Genomic DNA, 19,054 nt, shown 5'->3' on the forward strand with positions numbered 1-19,054 from the left:
ATAAAACCTTAACAAAATAATACATAATTAAATAATTATAACTGATCTCAACAACAGAAAATTCAACATAGTGTGATGCCAGCAATTTATTAGCAATTATTATCAATTTATTTAATTATTTGGTTTGTATTCCTTTTTGACAATATTGCCTGTGAAAGCAAGTTAAAATAAGGCATGACATCTGAAAATTTTGATATTGATAAATAGAAATGTATCACATAATAGACAATTAGAAGCATATGACTAAAACGCATTGCAGATATGCACATAAATACAAATGATGTGCATGGTTGGGAATCGTTGGGTCAATTGGTGTAGGACAAGCATAACATGTTCAGGAAAAATGACCATCTAAAGTATAAATCTGGAGATGTGACTGTTTTTATTCTAATAGATAATAAATCAAAAGGTAAACATTACTCTGAAATGAAATATCAGCTGTCATTTTAATGTGGTATATGTATATTTTTGCAAATAATTTAATACCTGCTTTTGAATAAAGTTACTTTCCATACTTCTTTATAGTCCCTTAAATAAACTTAATATAAAATAATATTTAAAGTGCTTATTCCTGGAAATATGGCAAATTCATAATAGCTGTATGCTTGCTATTAAATTATAGACCGACATTTTAATAATAAAATTATATTTGCAGATGTTAACATGTGCAGTGCTGCCATAAATGAGAATTAAGTCTGAAATATACTTTGCTTACTCACATTTTGCTGATCCACAAACTGATTCTTCAAAACATCAAAAGAGAGAGAGAGAGAGAGAGAGAGAGAGAGAGAGAGAGAGAAGAAAAGAAAAAGAGGGGAGGACTTTTTCCTCCCCAGTCAAAAACATCTAAATAAAAGATGTATGTATTTGGAATGTTCATTGTGGTTCAGTTTCAAAACTTCTCTTGCAAAAAAACTTTTAAAACTTGTTATATAATAATTAAATCCTTGGTTCAAGAAACTCCCAAATATTTAAGTCCATTGAATTCTCTCACAAGCTGTTCATAGGCAGATGCTTAGACTGGACTAATACAATATATTCTTCCCTGCTCCTTGTTTTAACTGCAGCTCACAGAGATAAAGTGGAATGCTGCATTACAGCTTAGTGTGTTTTGATGGTCTCATCATCTAATCATAGGTTTAACATTACTCATTTGCTGGCTCCAGGAATTCCTGCCATTAAGGACTCTAGAGATGTAATGTGCCTCAAATATTGATTGTGGGAAGAGTGAGAAATTCAAGCTTCTTTGCTTTTTCACCTTCCTTTTCATCCTTATATAGACTTAGTGCAATAAACAAAGCAATTGTTTTTAAATTTGAAATGTTATCTTGGAATATAAATGTAGATAATATTTATATATATTCCAACTAAATACATTATTTATACAGTCTTAGATGGACTTACAATAAACTTTCACTTTACTTCCACCCCCAAATATCAGATCAGATATTTTATTTGTAATTTCAAAAAGTAAAGAAAATGTTCAACTTTTAAAATTCTAGAACTGTTTGAAGTCTACCATAGAACTGTACAGTGCTTCAGATTTGACCTTCAGATAGTGCTTAACGTAATTCTGCAAAAATGCAAGTGAAGCAACTTACCTCAATACATTAAAACAGTTGTGCCTTTTTCCCAAGTTCACCTCACTACCTTCCACAGCTGCCCCACAATTATTAGAATGCTTTATTTAAAGTGTTGTATTTTGTTAAGAGGAAATCCCCTCAGTATTTCAAATGATAATAATGAGTTCTCTTATTAGGAAGAGGAAGATTCAGCAGATTTCTAATAAGGACATAAAATTCTTAGCTATTTTCTAGAAGTTGAAAATAAAAATTAAGAATTGACTATCACCTGAAGAAGGAATTCTTAATTGATTAAAAATATAACAAGAAAAATAATATTTTAAATTGATGCATATATGCTGCAACAATATTTTTAAAAAAATGTCTTTTCCAACACATAAAATATTAGTGATAGAAGCAGTATACATCTAATAGAACTTTCACATTCACACACACAGCTCATTACCTTTTTCTAATGATTTTATTGTTCTTCATGAAATATGAAGCCGTATCATACAATCGTTTTATGGCTTCACTTCTAGTTAGGATATAGAGAGCCAAGATGGCTCTCTTCCAACATCCTGTCCTTCTTGTCCTAGAGGCCAAGGGTAATTGGAACATACTTTGGACATAATCTAATCCATTTTTTTTCTCAGTTGGTGGTACACAGAAGCAGTCTACCTGGGAAATAGGCTACTTGTCTAGAATGACAGTAGCTGGTAGAAAAAAACCTGCATTATTTCATTCTGTGGACAGGAAAGGAGGTTCTTAAAATATTTTGCTTTTGAGGATGAAAAGGTAAATATATAGTGGAACAGAAAAGTAGTTAAGGATGAACTGCATGAGACATACATATAAATTGGAATACAGCCAGCTGTATGAATAATGTTCAATCTGCAATATAGACAGATTCTTCTTTTTGCAGGAAAGAGGTAAGACATTCTCGTTGGGCTTGCAGATATTACAGAGATGCTGTCCCATGCTTCCACACTGATTATTTTGAACAGCCTATCATAACCAAGTTGCCAGTCCCAATTGTGGTCGCTAAATAACATGTATGTCTATAGAAATATTTTACAAGACCAATATAATCCAGTTGTAAAAGCAGTAGTAGTAACTACTATTAGCTATTAAAATAAGAGCAAAATAAAACTAGAGGCTTTAAAAAACCTGATATTTTTCTAACATTAGATTCCATATTGAAACATTTCATTGAGGTTTTAACTTTATATTTTTAATCTTCTGAACATTCAGTGCGTTTTTCTGTGAATTGATTCTGTGGCTTTTCAGTCCTATTGACTGAAGCCTGTTTAATCACTACATTTAGTAAAAGAATGTATTTTTGCCAGCTCCCTAGTTTTTGTATCTTCTCCTCAGAGCTGAAGTTTCCTCCAAGCATCTAGGGGCATTTGGAAGAATAAATATTGTGGGGAGAAAGGAAGATAAGTAAAATATCACCTCTGTTTCCATTGAGGGAAATTTCCTGTGTAAGAAAAAAAGCCTTTTGTTGGTAGAGAAACACAATGCCTACAGTTCACAGCGTTATTCCCCCCCTCACCCCAAATACTGGCGATACAATGTTTGAGATTTTGATTTTTTGTTCAAAATTAATTGCACTTTGCAATCTGTGTTAGCAGTCTGTTTTGAAGATAAATGTATCTTCAAAAAGATAGATGATTGAGAAGGCTTTTGAAGACGTTTATTTATATAAACTAGGGTAATAGTAGACATTGAAAAGGAAAGGGAAATGCAAAGTTTGTTTTCTTTTCATTTGCTACAGCAAATTAGATGCTTTTATGCTCTTTATTTGGAAATTCCATGTTAACGACTACAGATTAGCAAGGATGTCATTTTTTTTTCTTATCTGAGCTCCTGAGTAAACTTAACATTGCCAGCGGCTCATGTCCAAGGTATGGTCTAAATTTACATGAAATATCACATTACAAACGTCTGAAGGTACATGTCATGGATAATTCAGTTCATATGGGCAGGTTTTTAGACTCTGATGGATATGCAATCAAGACTGTCCCCAGAGGAATTATGTCTTTGTGAAAAATTTGCTTTAAGCTTTACAGGAACTCCTATAAGGATACTGCATTATTCGACACTGAGAAACCACTTTTCTTTTTATATTTTGATTACTATTGTCCTTTTACAATAGTTTTCTTTCATGTGTAATAACACTCTGCATTTCCCAAATATGAGCCTGAGGTCATACTTAGATTCATTTGGTCTTCAATGTCTTTAGAAAATTTACAATAAATAACAACATATTCAATACACTTGAATTGAGTTAATTTTCAATGGTGGGTGAGATTAAGATGGTTATTTTGACAAGATCTGTCCTTTATTAACTAGTCTTTGTTTGCTATAGTCTAGTTTTATATGTCACAGCTGTGATACTGTTTTGTAGTAGATTTCTGAAATAAACCATGACATTTCCCCCAAAGTTTGGTTTTCCTTTTTAAAAGCATATTTGATATTCATTAATATTTCTTTTCTTTTTTGCTTCAAGAACTACAATAGATTCTAAGTATTTCCAGATTTTTGTAAAATGTTCCTGTTCAAAGTAGTAATATATTCAAATATAATTATGCTATTTCAAATGGCTCTTCATTTTTCTATTGTAAATAACAACATTAAAATAAAAAAAAATCTCTATTAGACCCATTGGTGGCAGAAATAAAGGAGGTGTCAGGCTTAAATATAATAATTGTTTAATATAGCAGATGCTAAAGTATAGAAATAGCTCCTTTATTCTGTTTGGAGATGCTAAAATATATTTACAACATTTTATGCCTCTTCTGATTAACAAAAAGGCACTTTCTTGCTGTGGTAACATAACTAGTTTATATTCAGCAAAACTTTTTAATAAAGTGACAACACTAAAGGGAAAAAGTTGCAGTTCCAATGATAAAATAAGTTTACTTTCATATTTACTATAAGATCACCCTTGAAATGTTACTTGGACATTTAAGAAGTATTTGATTTCTAATTAAAAAATAATAATATATAAGAATTACTATGAGATTCACATGAAGAGAATGTAAAATAATTCTACTATACTATATTTTTGAACGCTTATTCTAAAGCTGAGGATAATACTTGAAAGAAATACCCATATAATAATCTGTTTGGATAGTAACATTAATATAGTGATATAGACTCATAATACATTGAGTTAATTTGAGACAGGTGCTGGTTTAATATGCTTTTTTAAAAGTGATTCAAGATTATTTTAATTAATTTTAAATTAAAAATAAATAATTCCTATCCCCAAACTAGTAACATCTATGAAGTCCTTCCATGTAGTCATAAAGGCATATAACTAAATAGAAGTCATTTTCTCATGGCATCAATATTCAAGAAAACTTCAGAGTTAAAACTTGACTGTGTTCTTGTTTACTGTGTTCTTGTTTATAGTGTTGCTCCGTAATATTCCAATATGATGAAAACGATGAAAGAAGATAATGCTTTATGATAGCTTGTATTGTTATGCCTGCTGCATTTTTTCCTCTGACTTAATCATTATGCTTCATGCATCCAGATTAGATTACTGTGAGGCATGGTATATAACAGTTTTAGAAACATCAGTTAATTCTGAAATTGGCATCAACCTCTTGATTGATCCAACCTTCAGACACCACGTGTACTATTTTAAGCAATGCAACTATTAGTTGACATTTGAACCCAAAACAAGAGATTTTAATGAATTGCATGCTGAATAGTTCAACTTCCCTCACCACCACCCCCTTTTTTTTTCATCATGGTATCTCAAGAATTGTCCTGAGATGAAACCAGTAACCATGGTGGGCATCCCAAGAGCAATATGCAATACTTACAGATCCTAGAAGCTCTGCCGAGCTTGCAACAAATTCCATCATCCCTATCCAGAGAAGAAGTTTACCACATCCAGACCTCAAGAATACTATCAAATGGGGGTAAAACAGGGAGACAACAATTATTTATTTATTTATTATTTATTTTCAGAATCTAAAGCATCTTACATTAAAAAGAGAAATATAATATTTAAAATTAGTGTAATAATCTAAATAATGAAAACTTTCAATCACTACGTGATAGATATAAAAATTAAAATACAGAAGGAATTTAAAATACTTATATGACATTATATAGCATTTGAGGCCCAGAAAGTAGTGGCCTGAATAGCTTTGCCATTGGCCAGGAACATTATGCATGATCCATCAAGATTATGGCATATCAATAAGTGTTTAGGACAAGGGAGAGAGAAATAGGAGAAGCAAAATGTTTTCAAAGGACAAAAAAACCCCAAGAAAGTGCTTGGGAAAAATACCTTTGAGACAATCTGACCTTGGAAAATCAAGTATGAACTGTTCACAATATATCTTGTAAGCTTCTTTTTTCCCCTGAACTTCCAGTCTATCATTTTCTTGATTCCCCACAACTCTTGGCTAGCTGATTCCAGTGGGAGTGGAATTTGTAACTCTTGTGGCTAAAAAAGAAAGAAAGAAAAAAGTATCTGACATTTCATTGTGACTTTGCTTTGGACTTCCTTATTTACTTGCTCTTTGGACAGTGAACTTGCTTTTGGTTCTAACCTTGGACTATATTTATGACCATGAAATTAGTTTGACATATTTAGTATGCTAATAACCCAGATAAGAAGCTGCTGTTCATGAGGCCAGGACACATATAAACCTATCTGTCAGGAGGAATTGCAATGATGGAACTGGCTCCTGATCTATTAGTATCTTATTCCTTACTCTGTTTTAAGTGACGATGTGGGAAAAATAAAATAGTTGGAAATGACATATTTGAAATACTTTGGGAATGTCATTGGATGTTAGCAGATTAGTTAAAAACATGGAATCAAACACTACCTCTTCCTGAATCACATATATTCTGGTATATTCTCTAGCCCATTGTACAGTAATCATTCTATCTCTGCAAACAGAAATAGTCTTGGAGCTGGTGTTGAGACAGCCTGAGATAGCAGGAACTAAGGTTATTCATTTTTTTTTCTTTTTGTTTTTAAATTCAACAGAAAGAAATATGCCCTATTTTGTGTGTTCTGCCTTAGGAACTTGAGATAAGCATATTGCCCTATTGTTTTTCATAATATGCCTAAACTCTATTGAAATATTTTTTGGAGAAGTTAAAAATATGATTAGAAAAATCCACGTTATGGCTAGTTTTCTAAATTAAATCTTCGGAAGATTGGAAATACAGTTGACTTAAGATAAGAGTGTTTAACCTCTGCATTAAAAAACAGCTAGATAAGTGTTGGTAAACCTTTTCAGCATCAAGTGCTGAAACGGGAGCGTGTGTGAACCTTTTCGACAATGAGTGCCGAAACAGGAGTGCGCGTGCATGTGCCATAAACTGGAAAAGCAGATCTTCTGGTTTCCAACACGTACTTACGCGGCGGCCACCTGGTCTTCTGGTTTTAAATTTAGGTTAAATGTAAGTATGATTAGTTGGCTTGTTTGTACCAACTATATGGCAACTCTTTGTTGGAATCAAATGACATTACTAGCTTGCAAATCTCTATTGATTTCACTAGAGAATGACTCATAGCACTAAATTATAATTCAAATAATTTTATATGTTATAGTTCTCTTGTAAACTGTTGTAAGAAAGGAAAACAGTTAATATGTTTCTTAAAGAGAATAGATATCCAGATATGTCTCCTCTGCTTTAGAAAGCCAGCAAGAAGCCAGCAAAATATCCATTGAATCAAGATGGCCGGGAGACAAAGCTTAGAGTTTCAATATTGGATCGTAGTTTCAATATATAAGCCCTGCCTTTCTCAGCATTGAAGTCTATACTCTAGATAAATCATATTTGACAGTCTTCTACCAAGTTCTGAGGAAGAGATTAAATTTTTAAAGGACCACTATCTACTGTCAAGTCTGGTTATGGAAACTAAGTAGAATATAATTTTATCATTTTTAGAATTTCATACAAAACTGAACTATAAAAATAAATATATTTATTTTCTAAAATTTTATAAAATGTGTGATTTAAAAATTTATTATTTGAAAATTCATCAGCAAAGTTTTTTTAATGATGATCAAAAGAAAACTTCACAAGTGGGTCTATTATTTTGGATTTAAATATCTAATGCCGACTTCCGCTGGCTCCGCGAGCTTTGAAAGACGTTCTTTTGAGAGCGTCTGCTCCCTGGCTCCGTTAAAGCCCCAGAACAGCCGACAAACGCTGTCTGGAGGCTTGAAATTCTCCCCCCGGGCAAAGGGGAGAGAGAAGAGCAGGCAGGTGGAGGTAGAACCCCCCCGAACCCTAGGAAAAATCCTGGGGCGCGAAGGGCGCGCGTTCCCTAAAAGCCTGTCAAGCCGCTCCAGACCAGGGACGTCTCCGCTAATTAGCTAATTAGCGGAATTAGAAGCCGCGACCAATCTTGCTGAATGGAAATGAGGGAATTAACAACTTGAACTAACAGCAGGCAGAACGAGCAAGGAGAAATCAGACTGCAAGTATTTTTTACCTAACTCCAATGCCTAGAGCCTCCTTCAGAAGTAATCACTTAGTACTTTGCAACAATATGGCGATTGAAGCTTGAAAGGGCGAGGGAAACGGAAAGTTACAGGAAAAGTTTCGTTTTGCTGGCAGCCCTTCGCTTGGGGAAAAAAAAAAGCTTTTGTGCTGACAGAAGGAGGATTTTAAACGTTAATTAACATTGGGAAATCTTTTGAGGAACTCTTCTTTTTGACTCTGATTAAATATAAAGACTAATTTCAAACTGGAAATGGCCTCAAAGTCTGTAAAAACTGTTCCTACTAAAGGAACTGGGAGTGCTGGTAGCTCCCCAGCTCATATTCCTAGATCACAAGTTTCTGCTCCTCCAGCGGATCCACAGACTTTAACGTTGGAAATGTTGCAACAAGCTCTCCAAATCACCCAAAATAAAATTGTTGATGTGATTGATGAAAAAATTAAGGAAACTAATGAAAAAATTAAGGAAACTAATGAAAAGATACAGGCTGTGTCAGATGAGATTGCAATTCGCAATCAGGGGATTAGGGATGATATATTAATGGCATTTAAGTGTCTGGCAAGCAATATGGAGATGGTGGATAACAGAGTTGAGGAAATTAAACAATCTTCTGGAATGTTGGATAGCAAAATAGGAGAAGCTCAAAACAGAATTCAAAGGGCTGAAGACGATGTAGTAATGGTACAATACAGAGATATGGAATTTGCTTTAAGATTTAGAGGGGTGAAGGAGAATAAACAAGAGAATTTGAGAGAAATGATGTCTGAGGCATTGGCACCGCTGGTGGGGGAGTCCAAAAATGATCTGGGCTGGCAGATGGACAAGCTGTACCGTGTTAACTCCTGGATTGCTAGACAGAAACATCTACCAAGAGACATTGTGATATATTTTACTACAAGGAGAGTACGCAACGAAATTTTACAGGCTACTTTTAAAAACAAGCTTCGGGTGGAAGGCCAGGAAGTAATGACAATGAAAGAAATCCCCCCTAAGATCTTGAGAGCTAGAAGGGAGTATGCCTTTCTGGTGGATGAACTGAGAAAACGTCAGATACAGTACAGATGGGAGGTGCCAACTGGACTAGTGGTGACTTATTCAGGAGAGAGATATCGGCTTAACACAATTTGGAAAGCAAGAGACTTTCATACTAATGTATTAAAGGCTGGCACACCCAAATCAACTAAATCACCAGAAGGCAAAAGAAAGAAAGAAGTAATGGAAGCTGAGACAGAAGAGCTCTTGACAGTAGTTCAGGGGGGAGCTTTGGCTGATCAAGAAGAAATACAAATTCAAATGGCTACTCAAGAGTTGGCGCTGATTGATTTCTCGCAGTTACCAAAGGATCAAAGACAGACCAGATCGGTGACAGCTAGACTCAAGGAAGAATTAAGACAGCAACAATCCCAGATGGCAACTCAAGAAATGATTCAAGATACTACTAGAACAGGAGCAGTGGGGGGGAGCAAGACCTAAAACTCAAATGAGATCAGAGCATCAGGACTTGCTTCAGAGGCTCCAAAAGCCCAGAGATGGGAACTAGATTTTTGACTTGGAACGTTAATGGCTTGAATTCTCCACAGAAAAGAAGAAAAATATTTCACTATCTTAAGCAATTTAAGAATGAAGTAATTTGTTTACAAGAGACTCATATAAGAATACAAGATCAAAAATATCTGATTAATGCAAGACTTGGTACATCTTACGTAGCAGCAGCACCAGAAAAGAAAAATGGTATAGTTATATATTTGAAAAGAGACTTAGTTGCTAAATTAATTGAAGCAGACGATCAAGGCAGATTTTTAGTGATAGAACTTTTAGTAAAAGGAGAAAAAATACTTGCAATCGGAGTTTATGCCCCGAATCAACAACAAGAAAACTTTTATAATTTACTACATTCAAAATTGACACACTGGGCATATAAAACTTGTATCCTGTTAGGCGACTGGAATGGTGTTTTGGATGTTAAAAAAGACAAGATGGGACCTAAACAAAATGTGTCAACAAGAGCAAAATTGCCCAAAGCGTTTTGGGAAATGATGGATGACTGGGAGTTGAGAGATATCTGGCGTGAAAGAAACCTGGAAGAAAAAGATTTTACTTTTTTTTCAGATAGACATCAATCCTTTTCAAGGATTGATTTTATATTAATTACTAGCGATCTTTTATCCAGGGTGAAAAATATGAAGATTTGCTCAAGAACATTGACAGACCACAGTCCAGTTTGGCTGGAATTGGAGTATGAGAAAGGGCCTAGGAGGTCCTGGAGGTTAAATGATAATTTGTTTAGGTATGAAGAAAATGTAAAAGAGTGTAAAAAATTTATGAAAGAATTTTTTGTTATGAATATGCAAAAGGGCACATCGATGGAAATGGTATGGGATGCAAGTAAGGCATATATGCGAGGAATTTTGATATATTTGAATAATAAATATAGAAAGAAATGTCAGGGCATTTATTAATCCCATGTTTGGCTCTGGGACTAATTACCCTGGTTTGGAGGAGATGGATCGTGGCTTATCCTTGTTTCAATAATCTGAAAAGAAACGCGAAGGAAGGTTTCTAATAAAACTCATTTATTTGTTATAAAGAAAATAAAACACCTCACTAACTAAGAAAAGTTAATTGTTACATTTTTGAAAGTAATTCGGGCCGGCTATCTCTTAGCCGGACCTCTGGCAAGAGAACAAAGAAAGGAGTGAGAAGCAAGTGAAGGAATGTGGGTGGATACGGAAACACGTAGCTTACTGATAAGAAGTTGGCAAGCTACGGAGACTCTGACAGTCCAGAAATAATGAGCTCAGCTGGTAAATAAAATAACGCAGTGACATTCCCCTTCTTTTGCCAGTTGAGCGAATATCAGTTCATCATCAAATAAGGCACATCTTCTCACGCAGATACTCGTGTTGAGCTGCTGGAAGTGGTTTGTTGAGCATATCAGCAATTTGATCATGTGTAGATACATATTGCATTTTGACAAAACCTTTTTTCACTAAATGCTTTATGTTTTGGTAACGAATGTCAATGTGTCTGGACCTAGAACCTGTAAAATGAGATTCAGAAATATAAACCACCGATTCATTGTCTTCCATCACTGTGATCGGTCGGATCGGGTGTGTCCAGATATCTGTGACTAAAGCATCAAACCAAGTTAGAGAATTACATGCATCTGAAACACAAGCATATTCAGCTTCAGTAGATGAACAAGAAACAAAATTCTGTTTACGTACTTGCCAATAAACAGGACATCCATTTAAGAACATCATATAACCTGAAGTACTTTTACGTGATTTCTTATCACTTGCCCAATCAGAATCTGCATAACAACATAATTCTGCATAATCAGTATGTGTTGGTTCTAACAATAACTTCATGTGTTTGGTGTATTTTAGGTATCTCAGTAATTTCTTAATACATGTCCAGTGAAACTGTTTTGCTTTACCTACGTGTCGTGATAAGAGATTAACACTAAGTGCAATGTCGGGTCTGGTCCAACTACTAATGTACAATAGTGACCCTATGACTGAACGATAAAGTGTTTGATCCTCGAACTCAGGACTTTCTTCTTGTGTCAAGTTGTGAAAATCTGTTTGCATGGGTGTCTTTGTTGTGTTAGCATCCTTTATGTTGCAATGATGCAAAATTTGTTCAATTTTATCTTCTTGTGAAAGACTAAACCCCTTCTGTGTTTTTTCAATCTGAACACCTAAATAAGTGCTAATGTGACCTAATGATTTCAATGTGAAGTATCTCTGCAAAGCTTTGGCAAAAATTTCACTCATTTGCTTATTTGGACCAATATAAACAATATCATCAACATAAACAAGAACTATCTCATATGCATTGTTAGATCTTTTTGTGAACACGCACTCATCAGTTTCGGACTTAATAAAGCCCATTGAATTTAGTTTGTCAGTAAGACATAAGTACCACATTAAACCAGATTGTTTCAGACCATAGAGACTTTTGTTTAGGAACCAGGTATCCCCTTCTTGCTGTCGGAATCCTGGAGGACTTCTCACGTAGATCTCTTCGTCTAGGTCTGCATGTAGATAAGCCGTGTCAACATCAAATTGGAAAACTTCTAAACCAAGGATAGTTGCAGTTGCTAAAGCAATTTTTACACTCTCAGTTCTGACTGTCGGTGAGTAGGTATTTGTGTAGTCCTCAGGATAACGTTGAGCGAAACCCTGAGCTACAAGTCTGGCTTTGTATAATGACTCACCATTTGGTTTCTTTTTGATTCTGTAGACCCATCGAGTGCCAATGACCTTTTTGTTTGCTAGAGGTTTTGCAGGTGTAAATACTTTAAGTTTCTTTAGACTGTCCATTTCAACCTGCATTGCTTCATACCATTTGTCTTGCTCTGAATCAGGGAGCTGCTTGATTTGTGTGAAATTATCAGGTGGAAGTGTAACATTGCAAATCAAAGGCAAGGGTGCTTTTGTCAGTTGCCAAGAATATCGTTGTGGAGGGATCCCTTTTGTGGCCCTCTTGGAACGTCTCGGGACAACTGTCCAGTCTTCTTCTTCTTCGTCCTCGTCCTCACTTTCGTCGCTAGCGTCAGCATCCGCGGCTTGCGAAGACGGAACATCGGGTTGAGAAGAATCAGTGGAATCTTGATCATCAATCTGCGTGGCATCAGCAGTATCATCTCTGGGAAAATAAACTCCAGGATCATTGGAATGAATCCTGGACCAGTCAATATCTTCTTCAAAATTAGCAGATTGGGAAATCACAATTACATGTTTAGAGTCAATAAATTTGCTCCACTTTGAATTATCATCAATACCCATAAATCTCAGTCTCTTTGCTGCTGGACCTCCTTTTCTTCTTTGAGCTAAGGGAATGTTCACCATAGCGTATGAACCAAAAATATGGATGTTTTTAAGATCAGGCTTGTAGCCATACAACATGAAGAAAGGAGTCTGATTTGTTACACTGCTCCAAGTACGGTTTACAATGTAATTTGCATATTTTATAGCTTCACCCCAGTATATAATATCAAGGTTGGCGTCTTCTAGGAGACAACGCATCATGGTTTGCAGTACCCCTTGTCTTCGTTCTGCGACTCCATTATGAGCCGGTGTGTAAGGCGCCGACGTCTGATGAATAATTCCATTCTTACGCATCCAGTCCTGGAAACGCTGAGACATGAACTCGGCACCACGATCACTCTGGATTCTGGCGATGCGAACTTGGTGTTGGGTAGAAACAAGGGTTGCAAAGTCTTTAAAGATCTGAAAAGTCTCTGATTTTTCTTTCATAGGATATACATATCCATATCTAGAATAATTATCAACAATTGTTAGAAAATATTTTCTACCACCAAATGATGGCGGGAATGGACCAACTATGTCAATGTGAACCAAATCAAAAATGCGTGTTGACAGGCGTGTAGCGCGTTTGGGAATGGCTGCTGCTTTGGATTTGGCCTTCTTGCATACAGCACAATCCAAAAACACCTTACACCCCTTTAGATCCAAACCTTTTGCGAACTCCGGCATCTTCCTCAGAACACGGAAACTGGCATGCCCCAATCTTCTATGCCATTTGTGGATACACCTGGAATGCAAAGGTTTACCTGTTAGTGAATTCTCAACATTAACATTTTTATGGGGAACCTCAGGCTTGCTCTGAGCAACCTGTTTACCAATTCTATTTTTGTTGGCTTTAGGAGCCTTAGGGGTAGCAACAGGATCTCTCACTGGAGCATCTCTATCTGGGCCTGTGCCTTCCCTTTTTGGAGTTTGCATATTTGCCTGTGTTTGTGTTTTAGGCTTTGGCTTTAAGTAATAAACACCACCAATTAATATGGTTTCAGCAACAATATCTCCATCTTTAACTATGTAACTTGCTTTTTCAAGGTGGTGAACTTGGAACTTTAACATTCTAGACAAGTGACACTGACTAAGCAAATTGCTGGTTGCTGTTGGTATGTAATAAACATCAGGAATGAATGCATCGAGCTCTTCAACATAAACAGTTCCTTTTCCTTTGACCTGACAAGGATGATTGGAGAAAGAATAAAGTTCACGTAGTTCAGGTTCAGGCTCGTGCATTTCTGTGAAAAGTTCTTTTCTGTAGGTAACATGCAATGCTGCACCACTGTCCAAAGTCCACAGGAGTCGTCTGTCATACTCTGGTTGAGGTTGTGGATCATTGGTTAAAGCCAATGTGGCGAGTGGAGTTTGTGGATCACGCCGGGGACCACGACGACCTTGTCTTCCGCCTCTGCCTCTGCCTCTGGAATCTGTTCCTCTGGGCTGGTGCGTGACGGGAGCTGGAACTCGTTGGGGACAATCCCGGGTGGCATGTCCCACACGATTGCAGGTGTAGCATCTTGGCATCCTTGGAGCGTAGGTCCTTCCTCGGAAGGGGCGCCTAGCTGGAGCTCTTGATGCGGGTGGTCCTCTCAAGTGTGGTGTGGCTAGCATGAATGCCTCTTCTTCAATTAAAAGTCTACAGACATTGTCCACTGTGCGTTGAGCAATTGGGACTTGGTTAATTTTTGTAACAGCATCTTTCCATTCATAATTCAAAGAGTTAATAATGATGCTGATCATTTGAATATCTTCAATGTTATGGCCTCTTTCTCTCAATTCTGTTCTCAGACCTTTCAGTTTGGTCAAATGTCCTCCAATTTGTTCACCAGGTTTCAATCTCGAACCGTGGAGTTCAGACATTTTTAGTTTTGACTCACCAGTTAGTGGAGAGACAGAAAATGCGTGGTAAGGGGCCTGCACTTGGTATGCTGGCTGTGCTGGCAGAAATGCCTGTGGTATTTGCTGTGCCTGTTGTGGACCTAAAAATGGTCTTGGTTGTGCCATTGGAGGTGGGCCAGGAGGTGGCCCTATTTGCACTTGTGGCTGGGGCACATATGCAGGCATTTGTAGCTGCTGTGGCTGATGCACTGGAATCTGCTGTATTCCAGTTGCCATTTGTGCTTGATCTGCAATATTGGCATGACCTGCTGGAGATGCAATCATTTGCCTTTGCTTTGTTCCATCTAAAAGGACACCAACACCGCCAGGGGGTGTTTGAGTTTGGGCCTGTGGAAACACTTGTGGCATTTCAGCTTCCTGTAGTAAATTACTTTTGCCAGCAGATGGTGCTGCACCTTTGGGCAGCTTTGCATACGGGGCATTGTATGCTTTAGAGTAGGAGTGGTTATGTAAGACATGTGTAACTTGATCAGGGAGACTTTCATGTGACGTATGCAGTGCTCTTTGCCTTAATTGGCCTGACACAGAATCCACCAGGGGGAGTGTCTTTGGCTCTGAGCAAGAAGACAAGATGGCCTCTTTTGAAAATCTTAAGTTATCTCCCATATCTTGCTCAAGCATAGATATAGCCATTTTTGCCTGGGATAGCTGCTGTTCGTAGAGTTTTATACGGTCACGATAGGCTTTCATGGCCAGCTGATCCAGGGTGAGCTTAGAGCTTCGAGGAGAATAATGAATTGTTTCTCTCTCTGCGTGGGAGGAATTTTGCTCAGCAGTGCTTGCACCGAGCTTTACAAATTCAGAAGGTTCTGGGGAGACTTTTTCAGAGCTTGGAAGATCAGAAGAAAATGTTACTGACCTCAGTCGTAAATCATCATCTTCAAAAACAGCTTCTGTCTTATCTCCATCCATTTCTGTTCCCACGGCTTCTTCTCGTTCCAGGCGTGTGGCTGTAGTAAGGGGCTGGAAATCTGGAAACCTCCTGTCTGCCACCTCTTCGTTGGAAAGATCAATCAAATCATTTACGAAGAGTGGTCTTGGTTTCATTTTGCCTTTTTTCTTCTGTTTCGGCATCTCAGCAATATAATTAGCGTACCTCAGTAGCTAAAAACTAATTGCCTATGCGCTCTTATCAGAAGTAACAAAAACAAGGAAAAAGCCATAAATCAGACCATCCTCGTGCTATCAGAATGTCAGGGCATTTATTAATCCCATGTTTGGCTCTGGGACTAATTACCCTGGTTTGGAGGAGATGGATCGTGGCTTATCCTTGTTTCAATAATCTGAAAAGAAACGCGAAGGAAGGTTTCTAATAAAACTCATTTATTTGTTATAAAGAAAATAAAACACCTCACTAACTAAGAAAAGTTAATTGTTACATTTTTGAAAGTAATTCGGGCCGGCTATCTCTTAGCCGGACCTCTGGCAAGAGAACAAAGAAAGGAGTGAGAAGCAAGTGAAGGAATGTGGGTGGATACGGAAACACGTAGCTTACTGATAAGAAGTTGGCAAGCTACGGAGACTCTGACAGTCCAGAAATAATGAGCTCAGCTGGTAAATAAAATAACGCAGTGACAAGAAACAGGGGACAAAAAGAAAAGAATTAGAAGATGAGATTAGTAAACAGGAACGGGCTTTAGTAGCTAATCCAACAGATAAGAAAATTAAAGAGGCAATCAATTTATTGAAAGGTCAATTTAATATGTTAATAGCAGATCAAGTGGCAACTAATTTAAGATATGCAAAACATAATACTTTTTACAATGCCAATAAACCAGGCAGGTGGTTAGCATATTTGTTAAGGAAAAAGCAAAAATCAAGGACAATAGAGAGAATAAAATATAAGGGTAAAGAGGTTTATGAGCAACAATTGATTAAAAAATCTTTTTTAGAGTTTTATTCGAGGCTGTATACTGGTGATAAAATTAAAGATATAGATATAGATAGATATTTGCAGAAAGAGAATATTTATACAATTTCAAATGAGCAGAGGGATAGTTTAAATCAATCGATAACTTCTGAGGAAATTGCGTTAGCAATTAAGCAGCTGAAAGTGGGTAAAGCTCCTGGGACGGACGGTTTGACGGCTATTTACTATAAAACCTTACAGGAGGAAATGATAGAACCACTGAAAGAATTATTTAACAATATACAACAGGGAGGAGAGGTACCTCCAACTTGGAAGACAGCATTTATTTCATTGATCCCAAAAGAAGGGCATGACGATACAGATCCTAAAAATTATAGGCCAATTTCATTATTAAATACAGACTATAAGATATTTGCAAAAAATTTGGCAAATAGATTAATGACAGTCATGCAGCAAATGATTCACCATGATCAAACTGGTTTTATAAATGGTAGACAAATGAAGGGTAATGTAAGGCAAATTGTTAACTTATTAGAGTATTTGGGAAGGAACAACCAGGTCCCCGCAGTGCTTGTGTTCTTGGATGCTGAGAAAGCCTTTGATAGATTGAATTGGCAATTTTTACTTAAACTAATAGAAAGGATGCAATTTGGAGAACAATTTGTACAATCTATTAAGACAATATATCAAAAACAAACAGCGCAAATAATAGTTAATGGTGGTTTAACAGATGTTTTTAATATAGAAAAAGGAACAAGGCAGAAAGAGTTGGACAACTGGAAAAAACTACAACTGTCTTTGCTGGGAAGGATAGCTGCTGTAAAAATGAATATTTTACCAAAATTTCTATTTCTTTTTCAAATGATACCAATACTTAAAAAAGATGAGAATTTGAAGGAATGGCAGAAGGGCATAAATAAGTTTGTGTGGGCAGGGAAGAAACCACGAGTCAAACAAAAGATATTGCAAGATACTAGAGAAAGAGGTGGTCTTAAGATGCCCAATTTAAGATTGTATTATGAAGCTGCTGCCCTCTCAGCAATCACAGATTGGATAAACTTAACGGAGGAAAAGATACTGAATATTGAAGGATATGGTTTGGTTTATGGCTGGCATGCTTACTTAGTGTATGATAAGAAAGTAGATAAGACTTTTAAAAGTCATATATTAAGAAATGCTCTATTGCGTGTCTGGAAAAAGTATAAATATAAACTAAATGATAGGTTACCAATATGGACAGTACCCAGACACGCGATAGAGAACATAAATTTAGAGCAAAAGCAAGATAAGATTACATATAAGGAACTCCTTTATAAGGAAGGAGTCAGACTACAGTTAAAATCCATGGAACAATTAAAAGAAGAAGGGATTATTAAGACTTGGTTTCAATATGGACAACTGCTGGCCAGATGGAGAGAAGATCAAAAAATTGGTATTTTGCAGCAGGATGAGAATTTGATAAAGCAAATAAGAGATGAAGGTCAAATGCACATAAAAAGGTTGTACAATGCATTATTGGAAATAGATTCAGAAACAGACTTAGTCAAGGATTGTATGATAAAATGGGCACAAAATGTAGGTGAACCAATAATGATGGAAACATGGGAAAAGATATGGGTTAGAAATGTAAGATTTACACAAGCACAAAATTTAAGGGAGAATTTTTACAAAATGTTTTATAGATGGCATTTAGACCCAAAAAAACTAGCTTGTATGTATCCAAATTTACAACCCAAGTGTTGGCGATGTGAGTGTGAAGATGCTACATATTTTCATATATGGTGGACATGTAAAAAGATTAAGGCTTTTTGGATAAAAATATGGTGGATTATTCAAAATATTTTGAAGAAAAAAATTAAATTTACACCACAGTTTTTTCTGTTGGGAATAGTTATGGATTGTACTGTAATAGAGACTAAGCTGGTTTTGAACTTAATAACAGCTGCCAGATTACTGGTGGCACAGTACTGGAAGAAGGAAGATCCACCTACTATTGAGGAATGGACATTAAAAGTTGTGCATTTGGCGGAAATGGCAAAAATTTCATCATACCTTAAAGACCATTCAAATGAGAGATATATATTGGAATGGAGAAAATGGATTGATTACATACAGAAGAAGTATCCAAATAAGAAGATTCATATAGCTTATGAATGAAATAATATTAAGTAGTTTATGTTTGTTTTTTCTGAGTTATAAGGAGTTAAGGACCTAGGGAAAATATGAAATGTAATAATTTGTTAGCACATTTTAGTTCTTGGTTTGTGAATGCTATACCCTGTGCTCGTTCTGGGAAGTCTAGGGAGGCGGGTGGGGGGAGGAAGGGGAAGGGAGGGTGGGAAGGGGAGGGGGGGTTGAGGGGGGAAGGGTGGGGGGGTGAAAATGTTTGTATTTTTCATAAAAC

The 19,054-nt window shown here is 36.4% G+C and overlaps 1 protein-coding gene across 4 annotated transcripts in view; it reads left to right on the plus strand.

Annotated features, from left to right (window-relative positions):
* The window catches only part of NBEA (neurobeachin), a 365,883-nt gene that overhangs the window by 141,725 nt on the left and 205,104 nt on the right, over positions 1–19,054 (plus strand). The window lies entirely within an intron of this gene.

Source organism: Pantherophis guttatus, chromosome 5 (assembly GCF_059756535.1).
Source record: "Pantherophis guttatus breed Tessera chromosome 5, ASM5975653v1, whole genome shotgun sequence".
NCBI lineage: Eukaryota > Metazoa > Chordata > Lepidosauria > Squamata > Colubridae > Pantherophis > Pantherophis guttatus.